Raw genomic sequence first — 22,841 nt, 5'->3', positions numbered from 1 at the left:
CAAATTGGACTTGACTGCCAATACTGATGCTCTATGTAAGAAAGGTCACAGCAGAATATACTTTCTGAGAAGTTTGCCATCCTTCAACATCTGCAATAAGATGCTGCAGATGTTCTACCAGACGGTTGTTGCAAGTGCCCTCTTCTACGCAGTGGTGTGCTGGGGAGGCAGCATAAAGATGAAAGACGCCTCACGCCTGGATAAACTTGTTAAGAAGGCAGGCTCCATTGTAGGAGTAAAGTTGGACAGTTTAACATCTGTGGCAGAGCGACGGGCATTAAGCAAACTCCTGACAATCATGAAGAATCCACTGCATCTACTGAACAGTGTCATCTCCAGGCAGAGGAGTAGCTTCAGTGACAGACTTTTGTCACTGTCCTGCTCCACTGACAGACTGAGGAGATCGTTCCTCCCCCACACTATGCGACTCTTCAATTCCACCTGGGGGAGTAAATGCTAACATTACTCAAAGTTATTGTCTGCTTTTACATGCATTTTTATTTCTATTTAATTTAATATTGTTTTTTGTATCAGTATACTGCTGCTGGATTATGTGAATTTCCCCTTGGGACTAATAAAGTTATCTATCTATCTATGGGATCTATCTATCTATCTATCTATCTATCTATCTATCTATCTATCTATCTATCTATCTATCTATCTATCTAAATAGCAGAAAACAAGGCAGAAAACTGATTTAATAGCAATTTTCTACTTGCAGAGTACATCATTTTTATATTATCGTTTCAAGATGCTTAGTTTTCAGATGTGATGTATATAATTATCACTCACAGGATTCTGGCTAAATATCATCACAGCTCCTGAACATTTACCATGCCCTCCACAGTGTGATTCTTTGCTGCTCTTAAAGTTATACCATCCAGCTGATCAGAAAAGTGAAAACTGAGCTGAGCTAATGTAAGAGTCCCCAGTTCTGGTAAGCCACTATGAAGGATTGTCTAGATGGCAAAGCAATTAGGTAAAGACATGACAGGAGATGAGCCCATTATTGTCAACATTTCAAAGATAACATTCACAATTGTAACTGCTTCTCTAGGGGTCAGTGTGAGTAAACAGCTAACAAAGGACTCATTGACCTGTATTTTGAGCTGTGTATTTGCAGTAAAACGCCTTGGAGGACTGGGGATATGGTAGGTTAACTGCTGCAGAGTTTCAGGTGGCAGCAGGGGGCCTTTGTACAGGGTGGTCCAGATCTAATTATGCAGATCATCTGGATGACTTTGATTTATGCGGGGACGATTCCAGTTCGGCGCAAAGATGATTCTTCATGTCATCAGTTCACACACTTCTTAATGGTCAGGGATTTTTCGGGTGATTTTCTATGTAATAAACTTAATAAGTTATAGCGTAATGAAAATTGCATAATTAGATCTGGAGCACCCTATAGAATCAAGCTTGATTATTTTAGAAGTGTGCAACATAGGAGAAACTATAAGTATCTTGTCTTTTAAACACGGCTCAGGAGTCGAGACACACATTGTGGCTACCAGAAGTCTACACTGAGGTGTTGTTCATAACTCTGGAAATTAGTCCAGAACCTCTTAGATGGGTTTATAGGCAGCTTCTTGTTAGTAGTTCATTGACTTTGCAGCCAGGATGTGAGTTAAGGCAAAGGGCTCAGAGTGAAATGAAAACATGGCAGAAGAGTGTGAGTTGTTTGGTACTTTTGCATAGTATTTTACACAGAGGGCAGTAGACAGGCACTTGTGAATAGTCTGGCACAGAGGGGCTGATGGGATTTTTTCTGGCTTTTATGTATTTGTTACTTTTGTTTTCTTCTGTTAATCATTTGCCCCTTTTGTGTTTTTCTATTCTAAACTAAAACAATGATTTTGGTAATATGTGTTCCAGGTTTGGGTGACACACAAAAGTGCACCTGTCACGTGGTTATCACTCTTTTTTGGAGCAAGTTAATGTTACAGCCTTGCTCTTGTAACAGTTTCCTTTAGTAACTTTTACAACATGTTGAAGGTCATTTGTGCACAGGTACTAAGCACTGATCACAGTAACATACTAACTTATTGGCTATGTTGTTTCACCTAAAAAGTTTCAAAATTATTGGTGAATTGTAGGAGGTGACATAAAAAAAACAGGCAACTGAAAGAAAATTAAATGTTAAATAGAAAGATTTTGAAGAAATGTATTAACATTTTTACCCATCCATCTGGGAATTGTTCATAAAAGTAAAAAAATCTAATGATCTAATATTACACCCTCTTTTGAAAGGTCTTAATGAACTATTTCTATAATTTCATTATTTCTGAAATATACACAAAGCTAAAAATATTCAAGAAGGCAGGAGATGCTTCACTAATTTCAACAGAGAAATGTATACTGACAATTGTTGTAAATAAGTAATGAGTGTAATTTACCTATAAGTTATTTACCAAAGGTCTAAAATAGCTGTCCAGATGGAGAAAGATATAGCTGCATTTTTTAATTAAGTAGAATGATATCATTACAGCTGAAGACTAATACCGGGGAGGGCCTCCCCCTACGTGACTCTAGCACCATTTCTTGGCTCGTGTTCACAGCATTCAGCACCCATTTAAAATCCTGGGAATCCTCTGTTTGCTGTTCAGTGACAGATTTACAACTAATGACCCAGACCCCTTAGCAGTTATGTATGCGCACTGAACACCAGCAAAAGGTGACCTTCAACTCAGCTATCAACGTTTGTCTCATTGATTCATTTTAGTGAGGGAAAATAATATGCGCCCATACCGTGCATCTCTTGACAGTTAATATCTTGTCCATCCTCTCTTATTGTGTGACACCAGTGAACAGGTGCTCTTGCCCCCTTTCTCCTCTGTTCGGATATTATGTTCTGCATGCTTTGTCCTTTGGATAAAAAACACTGACTTTTTTCTTTCCGTACACTTGATGGCACTAAAGTAGCTCTTATGTTAGTATAAAAATGTTGTTCAGGACTATAAAATCTTGGCAGGCCATATTAAGTATGTATTGAGGAAACAATCTCAAAAGATTTTCTATTAAGATATGTAATGTGTTAATTAAAATACATTTTATTGTGCTATGATGCAGACAATTTCTGAATTTGTCCTAAATGTAATTTCAAAATTAATACAAATACTGAAAGATAGCACATTAAAATAGTCAATTATTCATGTATTTTCCAAGCAATTCTTTTATAGTGTCAAAAATCCATCCTGGGTGTGCTATTTATGACACATAAGCTGGAATATGGAAGCCTTTTTGTACCAGTTGTAAATAAAATATGACATAACATTTAGATAAAAAGAGTTTCCCATCCTCGGGCATATTCTGCGGCTCCATTGTCTATTGCTTTATATTGTATTCCAGACACCCGACTCTATATATTTTATCTTGATGCAGGAGAGTAACCAGCTCAGAATTAGGCACCAATCTATGACAGGCCACAATGGCAAACACATTCGTGCTCACTCACAGAAAGGTTCCAACTAACACAACTCACATTTTTCTGAGGTCTTCACATGTGAGGAAGTAGATAACCTGTAGGCAATAACAAGATGGTACCGAGTGATCTGGAAATTCTAGAGGGAGAAGTACTACTTAGATTAAATAAAATGAAATTAAAGAAATTACCAGGACCAGATAATGTTTATCCTCAAGTTGGCTTTGAGGATAGGGATCTGCATCAGCAATTGGAAGGTTGCTGGTTCAAATCCCACAAATGCCAGAAGTGACTCTACTCCATTGGGCCCTTGAGCAAGGCCCTTTACCTGCAATTCCTTTGTCCAGAGTATGATGTTAATCTACACCCAGCCCTGCAAGCAGGTCCTCTAACTTACAGGGACAACTTGGTTGGTTGCAGGATTGGCATTCCAGCCAACATAAAAAACCTCACACTATACCAGTGTAGTGCTGAGGTGTTTGTTGTGTGGTGGGTGCAGTAACACGCTCCCAGTACTGAGAAGGATTTTGTGGGCAGATGGAACTGACAGACTAATTTCTAAGGTACAAAGGATTTTAAGAAATAAAGGGGAGAGGAGAAAAACGGAATTACAACAAAAAATGTTAATAGGCAACAAAGAGTTAACAATTGTACTTTCCATAGGGAAGGTTTCTGGAACTAACTGGAGCAGGAGGCTGAAGGGGTGGCAAATAGGAGACCTAAAAAACAAATACAAAATTTTAGTCAGAGAAAAGTAAGTGTGGAAAATAATAAAAAAACAAGATGAAAATAAAGAACTTACCAGAGGGTGTGAGGAGGTTTTTAACCATCTTCTAGAGCTGTATACATCTACCCTGAGGAGGGAAGATACTTATCAGAAGCTGGGGGTTCTGAATTCAATGGAGGTGGATATAGAGACGATGGGACGGGATTTCTGTAAAAGAAAATTGAAATAAAAAATGCAAAAAGAAGAAGAAGATAATAGAAATAAAGAAATTACCTTAGAGGATGAACAATATGTTTGGGACCTGCTGCAACTCAATACACTTAACCCTAAGAAATAAGGTAGTTTAAGAAGGATAGATAAGATAAGAGATAAGGGATTAGAGCGGGAAAAGGGTAGCAGGCAACAAAAGAATGTAAGTGACATACAGTATTAGCTTCTTTACACTGGCTTCCTGTCAGTTTTTGAATTGATTTTAAAATCTTGTTGCTAGTTTTTAAATCTTTACATGGGCTTGCTCCTGCCTATTTATCTGAATTGTGTGTTTTACAATAGCCATCTACAGTGCTTAGATCTTCTGGTAAGTTGTCTCTTGTTGTCCCTTATACCAAGTGTAAAACTAAGGGGGGCAGGGCTTTTGCAGCTGCTGCTCCTCACCTGTGGAACTCTTTACCTCGTTACATAAAGGAGTCGTCTACAATTGAACTGTTCAAAACTACTATTTATTATTTATTTTATTCATGTTCGTTTATTTTATTTCTATTGATGTTATTTATGTTAATTTTATGTTTTTTCTTCTTTTATTGTAAAGCACTTTGGCCACAGCATTCCTATGTTGTTTTAAATGTGCTATATTAATAAATTGACATTGACATTGACACTGATCAAGGAGAATGCCCACTAGATCAAAGTGAAGGGGAGACAGGAGCAGTCCTTGTTGGGATAACTGAAATACAGGATGAAAATATTAGTCAGGTAGAAAAGGAAAATAATTAGAAAGATAGAACATACAAACCCATAATAATCAATAAATGAAAATATCCAGTTAAACATCTTTGTATTATTTTCTAAAACAAAGGTAATGTTTAACATACTTTGCAAATATCTAATCAAGTAATTCAAATTTTACATTTTAATTACTCCTAAGCTTCCATGCTCTCATAACAGCTCCACCTACTAGTAGTTGACCAAAAAATTACTTCTTTAGAGAAAAAAAAAAATATTCAAAGGCATTAACCTCTACTTCCCTCCACCCATTTCTTTATTTTCTAAGCTTGCTTATTCATTACAGGGCCACACAATGTCAGTGACTCATATCATTGAGTTCAATATGCCATGGCATTGCAGGGCACAATTACACACATGGGCAGTCTGATTTCTTTGAGTGCTTATGTGTCCTGAAACTGCGTAAGTACTCGTGTTCCGGGACAATCTTTTACATTAAGACAGTCAGCTTCTGAAGATGCTGTATACACAAAGGCACTTCATTTTTGATGCTTTCATAACAAGTGGAAAAGATGTGCTTATTTTAACAACTTATATGCTGACAGATTTTTTTTCTTCTATGCTTAGTGGATATGCATACATTGCTACACTCTATTTGAGGCAAACAATCCACTTCACATATATATACATATGTGACAGACATCTTTAAGTTGACTTGGTATGAGAAAATGTACATATTTAAATTTGTATTCTCCTCAGTGGACTGGTGTCCCATTTATTTTTCGTTCCTAGCTCCAGCTTTCCATGGTCTAGGAATTGAAGATGGATAGGTGGATGATATCAATACTACACAAATTTACAATTCAGTAAGTTGAGTACAGTGTATATATTAACATTTGTCAGACCGAGATGAGACAACCAGGAAGTCAGTGTTCAGTTAAGGACCTGCTTCAGCGAGAGATACTACTCATCGACAGAAGCGCTATTATATCGATGGATCCCAACAATCCATCAATAATTATTTTTTTTTATTTTCTGTCTGTTAAACAAGGATTGTCGTGGAGAGCTTCCAAGTCTTTATTTCATCGTCTTTTTAACACTATTCTGATTGACAGTTATATTCAAATCCCTCTTTACCACCACACAGGTGTAAGCATGAAGAGAATAGAATATATTAGAAGTTAAAATGGTTAATGATGGCAGTTATTGACCATGTTCTCTGGAAGAAATACTTCTCTTGCACACTTTGCAGCAATGTCGATTTTTCTTTTTCTTTTGCTCTAGCTACTGCTCCCATATACTGTAGGTTTATTATTATAAAATGAAATAAACACTTTAGCCAGATACTTCACAATGTTTTGGGTAGTAGAATAGAAGAAGAAAGTACACAATTAATTGCAAATCACAATCTTTGAAATCCATGTGGATTTCAAATCCATTTAAATTCAAGAGAATATTCTTTCTTCTTGCCTGTACATCATAGTTTCTCAAGAATTTGATTATTTCATCATTGATCATAATTTCTTGCCTACTATCAAATCTTGTAATTATGATGCTATAGCCATCTTCTGACCACATTCCTCATATTTTGGAGCTTACATTGCTATGCCAGTATAAAACTGGCTTGGTAATCTGAATTTAAATTCTTGACAAAAATGGAAACTGAAAAACTTAATTTAAAATCATTAAACACAGACAGAAGACTAATAAGATTAAACTCCTACAAGTAACTTCATCATCCCATAAGTCACATTGGTTTGAAATCAGGTATAAGCTTTAACACTATTGCATTAATATGAAACCACATTTGTAGATTTTTCTGTGATTACACTATGGTGCGTCATTATGTGAAAATGACAGTATTAAATCATTTCTTAGCTAATCATCTTCAGCATTCTAACTCACGCTAGCAAAGACATTTTTGTGGTCTGAAATATGACTCTTCATTTTGATTTTGCAGAATGTTTAAATATTATTACACTTGTTATGTCATATATAGTTACAAATATTTGCATGTTGATGGTTAGCTTCATATTGTACACTAACTCACTGGCTATGTGGTTTTGATGCATTCTACCCATGTCTGAAAGGACCACAAAGGATGTCTGTGGTATGGTAATAAGGGACTGCTGTGTGCCCAAAGTGTGCTCTATGACTGATGTTTGTCCCATCTATAGTTGTCTTTGTTTTGCCTCATGCCCCAATGATGCATCTGGTCCCATTAACCTTAAGTTGTTTTAAGCAGGTTTAGAAATGTAAAAATCTACCATTGGGTAATGTCAGTAAATTTTTTTTCTATGCATCTACCGTTCCGCTAATCCCATTTACTCTTGTAGCGAGGAGTAGATAGGCTGAAAAGTGAATAAGAGCCCACCACTGCATAATATAACACCCTCATAGTTATAGTCAGAAGTCAGAGGCCAACTTATTTACATGGGTAAGGAGAGATCCCCTATAGCACAACCAAGTAAGCCTCCAATGTCCAGTGCTCATAGCCAGCATCTCCTTGTGTGGAAATGAACCGAAAAGTGTTGTGACCCTTAGCTATTTTCTATTGACAACAATTTCACCACAGGTTTCTCATGAAGGCATTGTACATATTGCAGTAGATTTTCCAGTTGTGCTTCTGGAAGAGTCCAAACAGAGTAAGGGTTTCATATTGTATTTTGTGGGAAACAAATGCACATCAATTGCTCTGTTCTGTATATGTTAAAATGTTAAACTGCTTTATTATAAAAACAGAAAATAAAGTATCTTAATTTTGAACAGCATATTTCAAGAAACAATATAATTGCTGAGAAAGAAATATTAAATACTTAATATATACATGTTTAACCAGATAGCCAATTCTGGGTGTTCATCATGCCTCCAATGTAACCAGGGTGGGATTTGGTCCTCTGCAGCCTTAAATTTGAATAAATGGATTTGAAGATGGATGGATGGGTACAACTATTTAATTTTAAAGAGTAAACTATAGATTAAGAAACAATGTAGATGCAAAAAAAAAAAAAAAAAAATATTATACAGATTCAATTGTTATCCTTTCCAGAACTGCTTCTTGCCTTGCATTTGATGCTGCCCAGATAGGCTTTGTCAAATCGTGACACTAGAAGTGGATGGGTGATTTAAAATAAAAGGCATCATTTCTCAAAGCCTGATATCGTCATGTTTGATGGCAATATAAAATTATCATAATTTCTTTCGGCATGTCTGTGCTTTAGTCAGTATTAATATTTTGCACACATACACATATTTCTAGTGGAATGAACGTGGTACGGAAACTTAAATACTTTGACTTTTTGCATTGACTAAAGATAGCAGAAAGAGAAAGCAGGTTTAATGAAGCGCAATTTTTAATTAAAACCTGGAATTCACTTTTGATTATGAAATCAATTGGATAGATAGAAGCGCCACAGGGATTACAGTGCAACATGAGAAGAAATAGGCCTAGCCAAGGTAAACTCAGGTATCTATTCACACTGACAACATCCTGAGTGATCTCAACTGGGCTGGGGCTTTCAGCTTGTGCAGTCATGCTCGACAGCTATAGAAATGCTTAATCAAGTATCACAGACAAAACAGAATTTAAACTTTGAAATTTGCATGACAAGGAACAGTAAATAGGGTATCTTCTTCTGGAAAATGAGTCACATTTTAAATATTACCATATTTTGCAATGAACATTGTTCTTTATTACTTGTTTTTATTTTGAACACACAGAAGCCAGTCAGATTTATTTAGGTCCCATTCCTCTCTCTGACGTCCACAACCCACCTATAAATACACAATATGTCACTGAAGGAGCACAATGTCACTAGGTGCAAATTCATCATACATTTCAGGTGAACATAGGAACATTCTTTTTAACTATGTCAAGGGTACAAGAACACTGCTCATCATCTTGTGAAAGTTTTGTAGAGGACCAAGTGTTATTCTGTCTACTTCATGGCCCATTTTAGGTGGCAGAATTAGAAAGCTGTGTGGGTTTTTTAGACTTCATGCAGTTTTCAGGTCAGTGACGTTGGGAGATGACTAACTTTTGTCCAGGTGTACTCAAATATAAATGCTGCCTGGGGGGAAATAAACCTTTTAAATTATTCAGGATATGATACACTGAAATCCCTAGGCTGTGCTGATGACAATCTTGGATATTTTAAGACTCTGCCTAGATTTAGGGCAGGATCTCTTTGTAAATGAGAAAATATGTGGTATTCTATAGAGAACTAATCCAAATTTAATTAAATACATCTTAGTTCCTACAAAAAGAGCAAGATAATTGGAGGATAATTGGCTCAGGTTTCTAATGTATTTATTTAAATAAAAATAAAATAGTTATAAGCAATCATTTTTATAGCATTATCACAAGGTACTTTATTAAATGAACTTTATATAATAAACAAAACACATTTCATTAATTCATTTCTAAGATTGTTTTCAGATTTCTAAGATTTGTACACTGGCATGTTAATGGATTCAATCAAAGTCACAGTGAATCTGTAGCAATTACCCTTGGGTTAAACAGTCCAGTGCCTAAGCAAGTCTGCCAAACTGCTCACATGCATTGAAAATAGCCTCAGATTTTTTTTTTCTTTATTTTAAAGTGCGGTAAGTAGCAATGTGAAAATATTATTACAGTGCATTACATTTGTGAAGGGCAGTCCGGTCACAAACAAAACTATGACATGAGCACATGAAATTGCACGCACCATTCACAGTGCTTCAATTATTAATTTATGTAACTGAACTTTTGTAAGTTCATCTATACTTATTTTATTTTTGAATAAAGAAGCAAAAAAGGTTTAGAAAGAGACTATTTTAACATTTTGGAAGGTTAACCACAAGATAAGACACCTGCGAATCACTTTTTTGGGGCATTGACCAAACCGGATAGTATATATTCATTAAAATCTGCTCTACAAAGTACAGTGTAGGAATGACTATTACACTTACATACACACGCAAACACATATACTGTACATACAGTGCCCTCCATAATATTTGGACAAAGACACATTTTCCCTTGATTTACTCCTCTGCTACACTTTTAAAATTACAAATCAAACAATTCAGATGTGATTAAAGTGTGCATTGCAGACTTTCATTTAAGGGTATTTGCATTAATTTTGGTCACACCATGTTGAAATTACACTTTTTTTACACAATCTCCTCATTTCAGTGTGACGCGACATTTGCGCGATAGACATATGCGCCCCGACAAAATCGTGAAAGTTTCATTAAATATGAATTACTAGTTTAAAGCATATATAATAATGTTTATTTTAGAAGTCAATATTATGAGACCATAAGCATGGCACGCAGATAGTCCTTAAGATCACGCCCTGCATATGTTGGAAGAATTGCAGCAAGGGCGTCCCATTCTCTTGGCCTCTCTCACGATTTTGTCGGCGCGCATTTGTCGAAAACCAGTTAGCGGGTTTGTCGGCGCTCATTTGTCGGTCGCGGTTTTGTCGGGGCGCATATGTCTATCTCGCTTTTGTCGGTGAACCCATTTCAGGGCACCAGAATGTCTGGAACACAACAATAGCAGGTATATTAAAGTAGTTATATTAACTACTTTGTTGCAAACAATTGGCGTCACTGGTGTTTGTGATTCCTTAGGTGGGTTTCATTGCTTCATTAGATACTTAGGCTTGCTTCTACCCTTTGAGATTTCTATACAATGCAAAACAATACAATTTACTTTTGTATAACCCAAAAACACACACAAAGTGCACAATGAGCTTTAACAAGCCCTGCCTTTTCACAGCCCACTAGCCTTGACTCTCTAAGAAGACAAGGAACAACAGGGAAAAAATGGAATAAACCTTAGGAAAGGCAGTTCAAAGAGAGACTCCTTTCCAGGTAGACTGGGCATGCAGTGGGTGTCAAAAAAGGGGAGTAAATACAATACAAGTATTACAGTAATACAGAACAGAACACAAGTAATCCTCAATACAATAGTAAAATAAAAATATTACAAGTGCAGAGCAGAATTTAACAGTAGATGATATCACATAATATGATTTGGATTTGTTTAGAGTCCTGGGTACCTCAGCCATCAAGCTGCCTACCCCTAATGGCCATTCCACAGCTGAGACAGCACTGGGCCAGCCAATCCAATTAAAAGACCCCTTTACTCGATGATTCCTGCAATACTTCACCAGAGATGACCTCTGATGTATCTCTAGTTGCCCCTGTACAACATGAGGACAAGAACTATACAAATGAAAGTCCAGAAGCCGTTATTAGGTTGAAAATCAAAAATAAAACCAATAAAGACAAAAAGAGTAAAACCTTAGGATTGCCTAAATCAACTGCTTGAGAAGAAAGAATGCACTTGGTGAGCTCAGCAATCTCAAAGGAGTTTGTATGCCAAGGAAGACATTCACTACTGATGACAGAAGACTCCTCACTATGGTAAAGAAAAAGGCCCAGACACTTGCTTGACAGACCAGAAACAGTCTTCAGGAGGCAGAGAAGTATGTGTAAGACTACTATCTGCAGAAGACTTCATGAACAGAAATACAGAGGCCACAATGCAAGATGCAAACCACTAGTTAGCCACAAAAACAGGAAAAAGTTTGTGAAAAACATATTTAAAAGAGCCTGCAGAATTCTGGAAAAAGGTCTTGTGGACATATTTGACAAAAATGAACCTGTGTCAGAAACCACACTTTCTATGTACATTGATTGTTTAGTTTGGCTTTGATGTGATTGGTCAGTTTGGCTTTGGTGACGCAACCCAAGAGGAAGTGTGAGTGTGAAACGCACCAGGAGGAGTAAAGGCACACGCTGAGAGAGTCACCTTGAAGACAGAAAGCATAAAACCAGTTGAATATAATGTCTGAGTCTGAGAAGCAGGCTTCACAGGAACGCATATACTGTATGAGAAAGGAAGAACTGGCACAGAAGGCCAGATAATGCAGGGGATAGTAAATATTTTTTAGTTAATGTATTATATGTCTTTGAAAGGTACCATGGGTAGTAATTTAAATTAAATAAACACTAGTAAATGTTTTAAACCCCAAACTATTGTCTGTAAAGAGCAGAACACATTAATGAATTGTATTAAATTAATTCTAATTAGGATGCCTACCCACTCCAACATAAAAATACAAACAGAGACAGTCTCACTGGGCTAAATTTGCAATGCCAGCCAACATACTGTTATTCATTTGGATTTTGTGTGTGCACAGAAGCAACACATGGGGAAGATATAGTGGAAATCCCACCATGACAATAGTGTTGCACGTGAGTAATGTAATAGTTACTTTCAGAAATACGTGTTTTAATATTTGGAAGCATATGTCTTTTTAAGCACTTTGAACATGAAAAAGACACTATATAAATGTATTATTTTGGTATTTTTGTATTCTGTTACATTCTAATTCTTTTAACTACACGTCAATACACACTATCTGACTGAATTATAGTGATTTTTATTTATTACTTATTTTTCCAGATTGAAAGATAACGGGATGGAAGCTTTTCTATTTCAAACCAGTGGATACGTTGACCACCCACTGACAGCAGGCACAGACACTGGACTAATGAGAAAGGGGCACTGACAACATTGTAACCTTTATTAATATTGTTTAAGAATGAAGCCAGTGATCTCAGTGTCTTTTTACAGCTTGCAACACAGGAAGGTCATGCAGAAGTGTCTGCCATTGAGGCCACTGTAATGCTCAAAAGTGTATTGACAGCAAAGAAGTGTGGAAATGGAACTGTAAAAGTGGGAATGTGGAGGGTATTAGCATGTGATAAAAGGATTTTTTTTATTAATCTATTTTTAGACATTTATGCTTTATAAAAATCTCACATATGACTAACTTTTATATTTCTCACACTATCTTTTACAATGACTACATCATGTTTATTGAATGGTAAATATCAGTTATAATTAGTTAGGTATTATTTGGTATGTTTTTATCTCACAAGTATAGAATGTGCCTTGAGTGTCAATGAGTTAATGTATACAGATAATTGGACTATCCTCTCTGTCAAATGTCATATCTAAAAAGAGATGTTTCTCATCTACTCATTCTCTATAAGAACATAAAACCATATAAAGTTTGGTAGCAAACAGGGAAATTAGCTCAATGTGGCTCACTGTTTCCTCTTCAATGATTGTTTATGAAATTTTACTGTCTTGTATATTTGTTCAACACATTTATCAGATATAACATGCAAGATGGAAATATGTTACATCTGTGTATATAGGCTTTTTTTAAATAGTCACACCCGCAGTTTTATGGATTTGTTTGGTGTCAAACAGGAAGGTGAATCAACAACCTTGTGGTTTAAGGTAACCCTGTGTTTATCATTCTAATATTTATGATAAACTTACAGTTTTGTTTTTGTGTTCTTGCTGATGAACAGCTTTTTAAAGTAAAGCCTGAATTCTTCCATACCAGTTTCCTTTTTGGACACTTCTACACTGGTCTTCTTTTGATCTTTGAAGGTTTAAGCTGCAGTCCAATAATAAATCATCTGTGCAGAGACTACTGATTGCCTGTTTATAATACGGAGACGAAAACTACACAAGTGATCGCTAATGTTTACTCACAAGTGTAGAGTAGTTGAAGTAGAACCTCTCATAACTTTCAACTAAGCATCCTATAGGGTGGTCCAGATCTAATTATGCAATTTTTATTATGCTATAACTTATTAAGTTATTACATAGAAAATCACCTGAAAAATCCCGGACCATTGAGAAGTGTGCGAACTGATGACATGAAGAAACGTCTTTGCGCCGAACTGGAATCATCCCCGCATAAATCATGATCTGGAGCTGCATAATTAGATCTGGACCACCCTGTATTAACCTTCTTAGTCACTTCTGCATAAAGCTTACTTTGTAGCTTCAGACAATTCCCTTATTTGTTCTGAATATTTTATACTTCCTATGTGTAAGACTTTATCTTTGCTTGCAATAAACCTAATTGACTAAATACTGCATATGCCCAAGTTGTTCCTTTGAAATTGTGTAGACTCTTCCATTGTTATGCTCAATAGGACAGATTCATTGATACACTGCACCAGAGATCTAAAGAAATGTCATTGTTGGAGATAAGGTTGTGACACAAAGATTCATTTAATTATTCACCAAAGTCATTTGTGGAAACCTTTAGAATTATAGCTGAGCAAAAGCACAAACAGAATCCTCCATTAATTGTATTTTTGTTAACTGCTTGAACTCTTGCAAGTGAAGCTCACATACTGTGAGATCAATGCTGACATTCTTCATATCATGGTCAGCGTGATGCCATGGGCCTTATGGCACATGTGTCACATGCCTAACAACCTAACCTAACAAGAGCTCCAAAATGGTGATGCAATAGTCAAACAAATATGCAAAATGATTACACAATACCGTCACAGTAATAATGATAAAGTAATAACAAATGGAAATAAAAACAATAGTAACACATTGCAACAAAAGCAAAAGTAATAAAATAATAAACACTATCCTGTTAGGCAAAATGTTCTTGCTAATGCAGTTAATATACTTTCACCTATAAATTTAACCACAGGTAAGTAAAATTTTTATTTATGTTACTTATTTCAATTAAAAAAGAATCAGCCCAATCACTAATCTCAGAGGACTTAATTCTAAAACATTCCTTGCAGTGTAACATGTTGTTTTATGTGCTTAAAACCAATTCCCCACCTATGTTCTGCTTACTTGAATCTTCATCTCTTGTAATTTAATGACTAAACTCCCACTGGGAAAGTCAAAGTAAAAATTGTAGCAGTGTTTGCCAGGTCTTTACGGCATATTTAGTGTTGTTTTAATATACTGCATATACTGTAAGCTAACACATTGGGTGATTGTTTTCCATATAGCTTTTTGATGTGGATTGTGGAAGATGGGTATATTTTATCTTTTTAGTCTGACAATTTTTTTTTCTGCATGTGTTTTGTATTTTGTTTTTGCCTTTTTGCTTTTTTTAAAAAAATATGGCCAGTACCACAGTATAGCTGATATGAAGGTACCGTTGCTCAGAATGTATAATTCTGTATGCATTATATTAACAATATATAACACTAGAATCCCTGAAGCATCAAGAAAACTTGTAATCCCAGGCCAGCTTATACTCCTTCGCACCTCTCCTGATCAGCGTCTTTTGTTTTTGATCAGCACTGGTAGCTGGCAGCCTGCTATCTCATCCCCACACCGCCCATGCAACACAAAGTTCTCCCATGCTTAAATCTGTTTAAATGCGAGTGAGGTGTCTTGAATTGTATAGGGTAAATAATATATTTTTATATGGAACACATACATTTCATGTGTGTTTCCTGTCTATAATATTCTGTATAAATGTAGGATGACAGGAAATGTGAGGCAAGAAATGTTGAATACATAACTAGAACAGAAACTTTTTTGATGTTCTACTAATAATTGGCAAATGATGATGTGAAGTGTATAATGTGTGAAGACTGAAGTCCAAATACCAAATAAACAATTTTACAAAAGACACAGATATAACAAAACAAGTGCGCTTTTTTCAAGAAGTTAACCAAAGTAAAAGAAATTGGGATAGGGTATGACACACAAATCCACATATACGTCTGCTTGGTTGGTGTAGAGACAAGAACTGCTGTAGCCAAGTCGAGAGGTGGCGGGCTCGATCTCTGGCCTTTCATGCATTAACTGTTTTGAGTAGTGAGCGGCTATTTATTGCTACTATTATACAGTAGAATAATTGATTTATTTGAGTCTGTAAGCTGCGTTGGTGGGGGATGGGATAGCAGGCTGCTTGTGCTGATCGACATATTAGCAAAACAAAAGATGCTGATGAGGAGTTGCAAGAGAATTTAAGATGGCCTGGGATTACGAGTTTTTTTGTAAGCTTCGGGGATTCTAATGTTAAATAAAATAAGGTAGTCAAAGTAAATAATACCACACATTCCCCTACACATCTCTCATATTCCATTCAATCATTCCATAAAGCAGGAAAAATCTGAACTGTTGATTATGTCAAACTGGTCAGAGAAAAAATAATTCAGACGACTATGTTTTGCATACCTAAACAAAGATTGCCATCCAATTAAAAGAGAAAAATGGGCTTGATCAGAGACAAAACAACAGTGTAAAACAAAAAAAAAACCCTAAGAAGAAATGCAAGAGAAGCTAGTTTATAGCTACAAAGTGCAGACAATTACATAGCATTTAACTTTCCCTTAACTAAGATTGCCAAAACATGTGACCATGAACCTGCAAGTGGGACATCACTACGACCAATTCCAAAATTGGAATGCTTTGTGATATCACCAAATTGTGACTAATTGTAAAAAACAAACAAAACATTAAAAATAAAGACAAAACAACAATGTTAAGATTGACATTACTGTAACCTACTCATAATGAAAACCATTGTGATTACTCATGATGATTCTGTATCTTCCATTACTTTTCCATTGATTTCCATTTTTCCATTTTCCATTGATGTTTAAATAATGGAAAAATGCTTGCACGTCTTTAGGTTTGTAGACACATTCCCCTATTACTTGAACATCATAGTAAGTTTTTTGTTGAAATACCATCCCATCTATTTACTGAAATAGAGGGTCACATGGGGTAGAAGTTAGTAACCTAATAACACCAAAGCCAAACTGACCAATCAGATTTCACTGAGGGACTGGACAAACAGTCCTTAATGTTTTATTATATAGTACATATTTATAAATGTGTACAATGGTCTGAAAACATAACTATAAAATGGCAAGAACAAATTTATTTATATTTTACAAAAAAATAAACTTTCTTTGGCTGCATCGAGTTACAGCTACAGCTAAATTTGAAAACTCAGTATGGATTTAACAGTACTAGTTTTGATAGCACAGATTTTTTTCACTGAGCAGTCACACACACTCAAGCTTCACTATTACAGCAATACAAATTAGAAGATATTTTTACCAATCACCACCACTCTCCTATAAAAAGTGAACACATAATGCCACATCCACCTAGGAATTTGGCATAAAAAGTTCAGACCTAATATTCCAGGTTAAATCATCTAGAAGAAAAAGATGTATATACTGTATATTGATGAAATATCCTCAAACCATGATTAAAATGATGACAAATGTACTAATTTATGAAAAATGTTTGCCCCATGATGGACTGGAGTCCAATCCATGGCATATTTCCTCTTCAAACATCATCTCCTGCTCGCTGCTACAAAAAAGGTAAAAGATTAACTCAAACAATCAATGGTTGACAATATTATTAACACTGTTATTTCTAATACTACTATTACCATAATTTTAATTGTTTCTTTCTTATTCTGTTTTAAGTTAAATCTTGTGAAAAAAGAGAGAAAACCAGATGTTATAATACAAGAAAGAACTGGTTGAAACTTTATTTTGAGAGTAGGCAATGTTAAGAGAATCAGACTTGTCAATAAATACATTAAGTAATGTTTTTCCATATGAAATCAATTTTTTGTAAGCTAAAATATAAAATCCATAAAACGTTTAATTATCTCACAATGAAGAAAGTAAAGGATAATTATCTCCAAGGTAGAACAAATTTTAATACATTGTTAGTGTGGTAGGAAACATTTGATTTAACACTGAAAAAAGTAGACTGAAGTTGCAAAACTTTGCCTAATCACATTGATGGCTTTCTCCAGATTGATACTAAAAATTATAAATGTCCAAATTGCTATTAAGTAGCAATTACACAGTATTAAGTAGAAAGGATGGGGAACTTTAGAAGCCTCAAAGCTTGTTCCTCTCTGTTTTCAGTAAAGGACTAGAAATGACTAAGGAAGGACACACTTCAAATGGATACTAGATGTTCCTGCAAGTCTGCCTAGTCCTAGGAGCTGAAGACCAGGGCTTGGAATAGAGGCTTTTCTGGCTAAGTGACCAAGCATGACATTGTGTAAGAGGGGTAGCAACAGTTCTACAAGTCAAGAAGGTAGAAAGTTAGCCAGATAGTTTAAAAGCAGAGACTTTACAAAAACGTAACTACACTGTTAACTCTGGTGAAAGCAGGTTTAGGAAAAGCCTCAGATAAAAATATAATAGTAAAAGACTTGATTTCTTATGAGACAAAGTTTAAAAAGAGATACCTGAATTCTGATACCTGAGGGACAGTAAGACATTAATTTTCTTTTTTTTTTCTTCTTTTTTTAGATTGGAAGAACAAAACTAAGTGGTCACACTAGACTCATAACACATGTGCATCTTACCGATGACCTCTACACTGAGAAAACAGCTGGAGGTTCAGCAATCATTACATTGTGGAAACATCAATTAGTAAAGTGTGGGTTTCTTGGTGTGAATGTAGGAAATATCTTCACAAGTTGCCAAAAAACAGCCATATGTGTAGGAGTAGTGATATATACATGCATATGTTTAAGTTAAATGAATGGTTAAAGAAATGATAATCTTTGATTTAACTTGAGATACATTTTTAGAGCTTCAACCGCTTCTCATGGACTTTAGGCTCATTAAAGGCAAACTTGTATGTGAGAAGACCATTGGAAAAAGTTACACACCAGCTATTTTATTTTCAGCTGTACTTTCTCAAAGAGTAACATGTTTAATTTTTTCAGAGGACTGGGTAATGGAATATCTTTGTAAGAAGGGATCAAGACATCATCAGTTCAGGGCAATATTTCATCATTCCACTAAGTCATGTGCCAGTGAAGGACCTTGGAACTCTTTGGCTGATAACTGCAAAGTGTTAAACACAGCTTTTATTGTTATTTGAAATGATAGTAATTGCTGATTCATACCATTTTCTTACCTAGCTAATTGTTACTTTTGTCACATTCCCATTTGAGAAAATTTAACCAAATAGTTTTTATGTACACAACCCTTTAAATAAAATAATGTAAAACATTACAATTTCAATACATCATGTCTTTTACTTACAACTCAGTTGAGTGGGTGTGTATATGTAGGCCGTGAGATGTAGAAATGACATGTGGTGAGACACAACATTGAGATTCCTAGCATTTATCAAAAGATGGAGTCTGAGTGCCTACTGAAATAAATGTGAACCATCTGTACTTTGCTCTCCTTACTGCTAAGCAAGTATCTAATTTGTCCTCCTTTTCTCCCATTTTCCAAGTAATATGGTTACACATTTACATTTACAGAACATTTTTTAGTTTATTGACATGGTTTGTGCAACCAGGTTGAAAAGCCTTCTATGTTATTTTGCAAATTAATCAATCAACATCTAAGGAATGAGTTGCATTTAAACTCATCCATTTTCTGAATCTGCTTTTTCCTGTCGCTACTTTACACACTTTGCATTATTAGTTTATTTAGTACACTGTTCAGTTGATAGCTAAGCTTTCAAAATGTTTTTGACATTTCTAAAATTATTTCAGGTTAAACATAGACTGTGAAAAGGAAGAATTCCAGCTCTGCATAAATCTTTCATCCAACCATTTTCTAGTTACAGGGAACCGGTGTATATTCAAGTACTATTGTGTGGTAAGCAAGCATGAATGAGGCCATATTCACCTACATATCCACAGCCACTCAAACTGGGTCAGACCATTCTGAAAACTGCATGTAAAGAGACCTTTCTCAATAACCTAGAAATGTCCTAGAAAGGGACATAAATATAGCTGCTATTGTCATAGGGAATAAAATAAAAAGAGCACATGAAGGGGTGGTAATGATAACTGAAACTAATATATTTGTGTGTCTGGAAGCTATTTACTCAGAACAGATGTTTTTCCAAATCTGATTCTGCCTCTGGTGTGAATACAAAAGGACTCTCCATATCCGCAAAAAAAGTCTAATGATCTGGGAGAGAGAAGGGGCTAGTCTCTGTAAAGAAGAAGAAGAAGATGGCCAACATGTAGAAGTTTTCAGTCTTACTTAACAAGTATGAAATTCTTTGCTAGTTCCGGAGATTATAAATTGTAGATCCTTAATATTTTATATGGTGTACCAGAAGGATCTATCCTGGGTTCACTGCTCTTTCCAATCGATATGCTTCCATTAAGTCAGGTTATCTCAAAGCACAAGGTGAGCTACCACAGCTATGCAAATGACACACAACTTTATTTATCGATAGCGCCTGATGAACCTGACGCTCATGGCTGTATGATCCTGTGTCTTACTTGTATTTCTGAATGGATGAGTAGTAATTTTATCAAATTAAATAAAAATAAAACAGAAATCTTAATGATTGGCAAAAATAGATATAGTGAGTGTATTGGAAATAAACTTGATCCCTTAGGCTTTAAAGAAAAGTTGGATGTAAAGAATTTTGGGGTAACTATTGATTCAGACCTAAATTTTAAATTGCATATTAATCAGATTACTAGGACTGCATTTTTTCACTTAGAGAAAATAGCTAAAGTTAGGTTTAGGTTTATTTTATTTGTCATATATAGGTTAACACAGGGTCAACATTACAATGAAATGTATATGACGAGAACAACAAGCCACTCAGCCTAGTTCCAATTAAGCTAAAAATAATTAAACAAACAAAAAAAAAAAGTTAAAAATAGACTAGCAATATAAAATAAAATGTGTACGTTTTAAAAGAAGTTATACAGCAATATGAATTGAATGAGCAGCAAGTACAAATGACAGTTATTACACAGATAATGTTTTATAAAGTATAGATGCATATTCCATAAAGTGCAGATGCATGTTCCAGTCAGTATTCCGAGTGTGTGCAGGTACAGTTTGTGTGTGAGTAGTGCAATGTAGGTGTGATGTAACTGTATGTGGGTGTTCAGATGTTGCTGTTGAGGAGTTGAATGGCCTGGTGGTAAAAACTGTTCTTAAGTCTTGTAGTCCATGCAGCCAGACTCCTGTATCGTCTACCAGATGGTAACAAGAAGAACAGCTGGCGTGCTGGATGGCTGTGGTCTTTTATGATGCTGCTTGTCTTACGCAAGTGCCGATGGAGGTAAATGTCTTCAATGGCAGGGAGACTCTTGCCCGTGATGTGCTCTGCTGCCTTCACCACTCTCTGTAGTGATTTTTGGCTTCTGGCAGAGCAGCTCTCATACCAGACGGTAATGCAGCCCGTCAGCAGACTCTTAACCACACTCCTGTAAAAGTTTGAGGTGATGTTGACATTCATGCCAAACTTCCTCAGCCTCCTCAGGAAGTAGAGCCGCTGGCGAGCTTTCCTGACTAAAGTGTCTATGTGAAGGGTCCATGAGAGATCCGCCACTGATGTAGATGGCCTGGTGTTCTCCGCCTTGCTGTTTCTGATAGGCCACGATCATCTCCTTGGTTTTGCTGACGTTAAGAGAAAGTTGTTATCCAGGCACCAATTATTCAGTGCCAGCACCTCCTCTCTGTAGGCCGTCTCATCGTTGTCAGTGATAAGGCCTATGATGGTTGTGTCGTCCGCAAACTTGATGATGGTGTTTGTGGCGTGTTTTGCAACACAGTCATGGGTGAACAAGGAATACAAGTGGGGGCTAAGCACACAGCCCTGCGGTGCTCCTGTGTTTAAAAAGAGTGATGAGGATGTGTGTTTTTTTCTGACTCTCACCACCTGAGGCCTGTTTGTGAGGAAAGAGAAAATCCATCTGCAGATGGTCGTCCCCAACCCAAGGTCGTCAAGCTTCAAGATGAGTTTTGAGGGCATGATGGTGTTGAATGCCAAGCTGTAATCTATGAACAGCATTCTTACATATGTATTTCCTCTTTCCAAATGGGTGAGGGCAGTGTTTATTGTTAGCGCCATGGTATCCTCTGTAGATCTGTTTGCTCTGTAAGAAATTGGAGAGGATCCAGCGTGTTGGGGAGGGAGGAGCAGATGTAACCTTTGACCAGTCGCTTGAAGCACTTCATAATGACTGATGTCAGTGCAACTGGGCGATAGTCATTCAGACAGGAGATCACCGGTTTCTTTGGGACAGGAATGATGGTGGATGTCTTGAAGGAAGTGGGGACCACCGACTGCCCCTGAGGGCATGATGCCATCTGGTCCCGGAGCTTTGCGAGGATTGACCTTTTTGAAGGACCTTCCCACGTCAGACGTTTCAAGAATCAGAGTGACAGACTCACTGCACCCTTGAGGATATAGCACCTGTTCTTTGTTAGCTGCATCAAAACGAGCATAGAAGGTGTTGAGCTCATCTGCAAGAGATGCAGTGGGCTGAACACTGACTGTGTTTTTCTTTTTATAGTCAGTGATGCAGCACAGTCCATTCCACAGGCGCTTGGTGTTAGAGCTGTGGTAGCTTGACTCCACTTTGTCCCTGTAGTCCCATTTGGCCTTCTTGATGGACTTCCGGAGGTTACATCTGGCTACTTTGTATGCATCAGAGTCCCCTGAGTCAAAGGCAGAGGTCCGAGCCTTCAGCTTAGCCCGAATCTCCCCATTTACCCAGGGTTTCTGGTTAGGAAATATGCAAACGGTGGTTTTAGTGACAACATTGTCAAAGCATTTGCTGATATATCCTGTGACCGAGTCTGTGAATTCATTGATGTTGCCATCAGCTACATCCTCAAATATCTGCCAATCAGTTGTTTCAAAACAGTCCTGTAAGATCCTCTCAGCCTCACTGTCCCATTTGTAGATGTCCCTCCTGATGTTTTCCTGTTTAAATCTTTGTTTATATGCGGGCAGCAGCAATATAGAGCAATGGTCTGCTTTTCCAAAAGCTGGTCGGGGGAGGGGTTTGTAGGAGTGCTTGAATAAGGTGTAACAATGATCCAGTGTCTGATCACCTCTTGTGGGGAGAGAGATGTGTTGCTAATATTTAGGGGGAACTTTCTTCATGTTTGCCCTGTTAAAGTCTC

The 22,841-nt window shown here is 36.4% G+C and overlaps 1 long non-coding RNA gene across 1 annotated transcript in view; it reads right to left on the bottom strand.

The window, feature by feature from the left end:
* Nucleotides 1-3,922: 3,922 nt before the first annotated feature.
* The window catches only part of LOC120533638, a 44,644-nt gene continuing 25,725 nt past the window's right edge, over nt 3,923-22,841 (bottom strand). Inside the window, exons 2-3 of the long non-coding RNA XR_005634585.1 lie at nt 4,221-4,352; nt 3,923-4,137 (exon numbers count right to left, since the gene is read on the bottom strand). This is a non-coding gene — a long non-coding RNA (uncharacterized LOC120533638). The remainder of the gene's footprint in view (nt 4,138-4,220; nt 4,353-22,841) is intronic.

The sequence above is a fragment of the Polypterus senegalus genome, chromosome 8, assembly GCF_016835505.1.
Source record: "Polypterus senegalus isolate Bchr_013 chromosome 8, ASM1683550v1, whole genome shotgun sequence".
In the NCBI taxonomy this organism is placed as follows: Eukaryota; Metazoa; Chordata; class Cladistia; order Polypteriformes; family Polypteridae; genus Polypterus; species Polypterus senegalus.
This window is presented reverse-complemented; position numbering and strand designations above follow the sequence as displayed.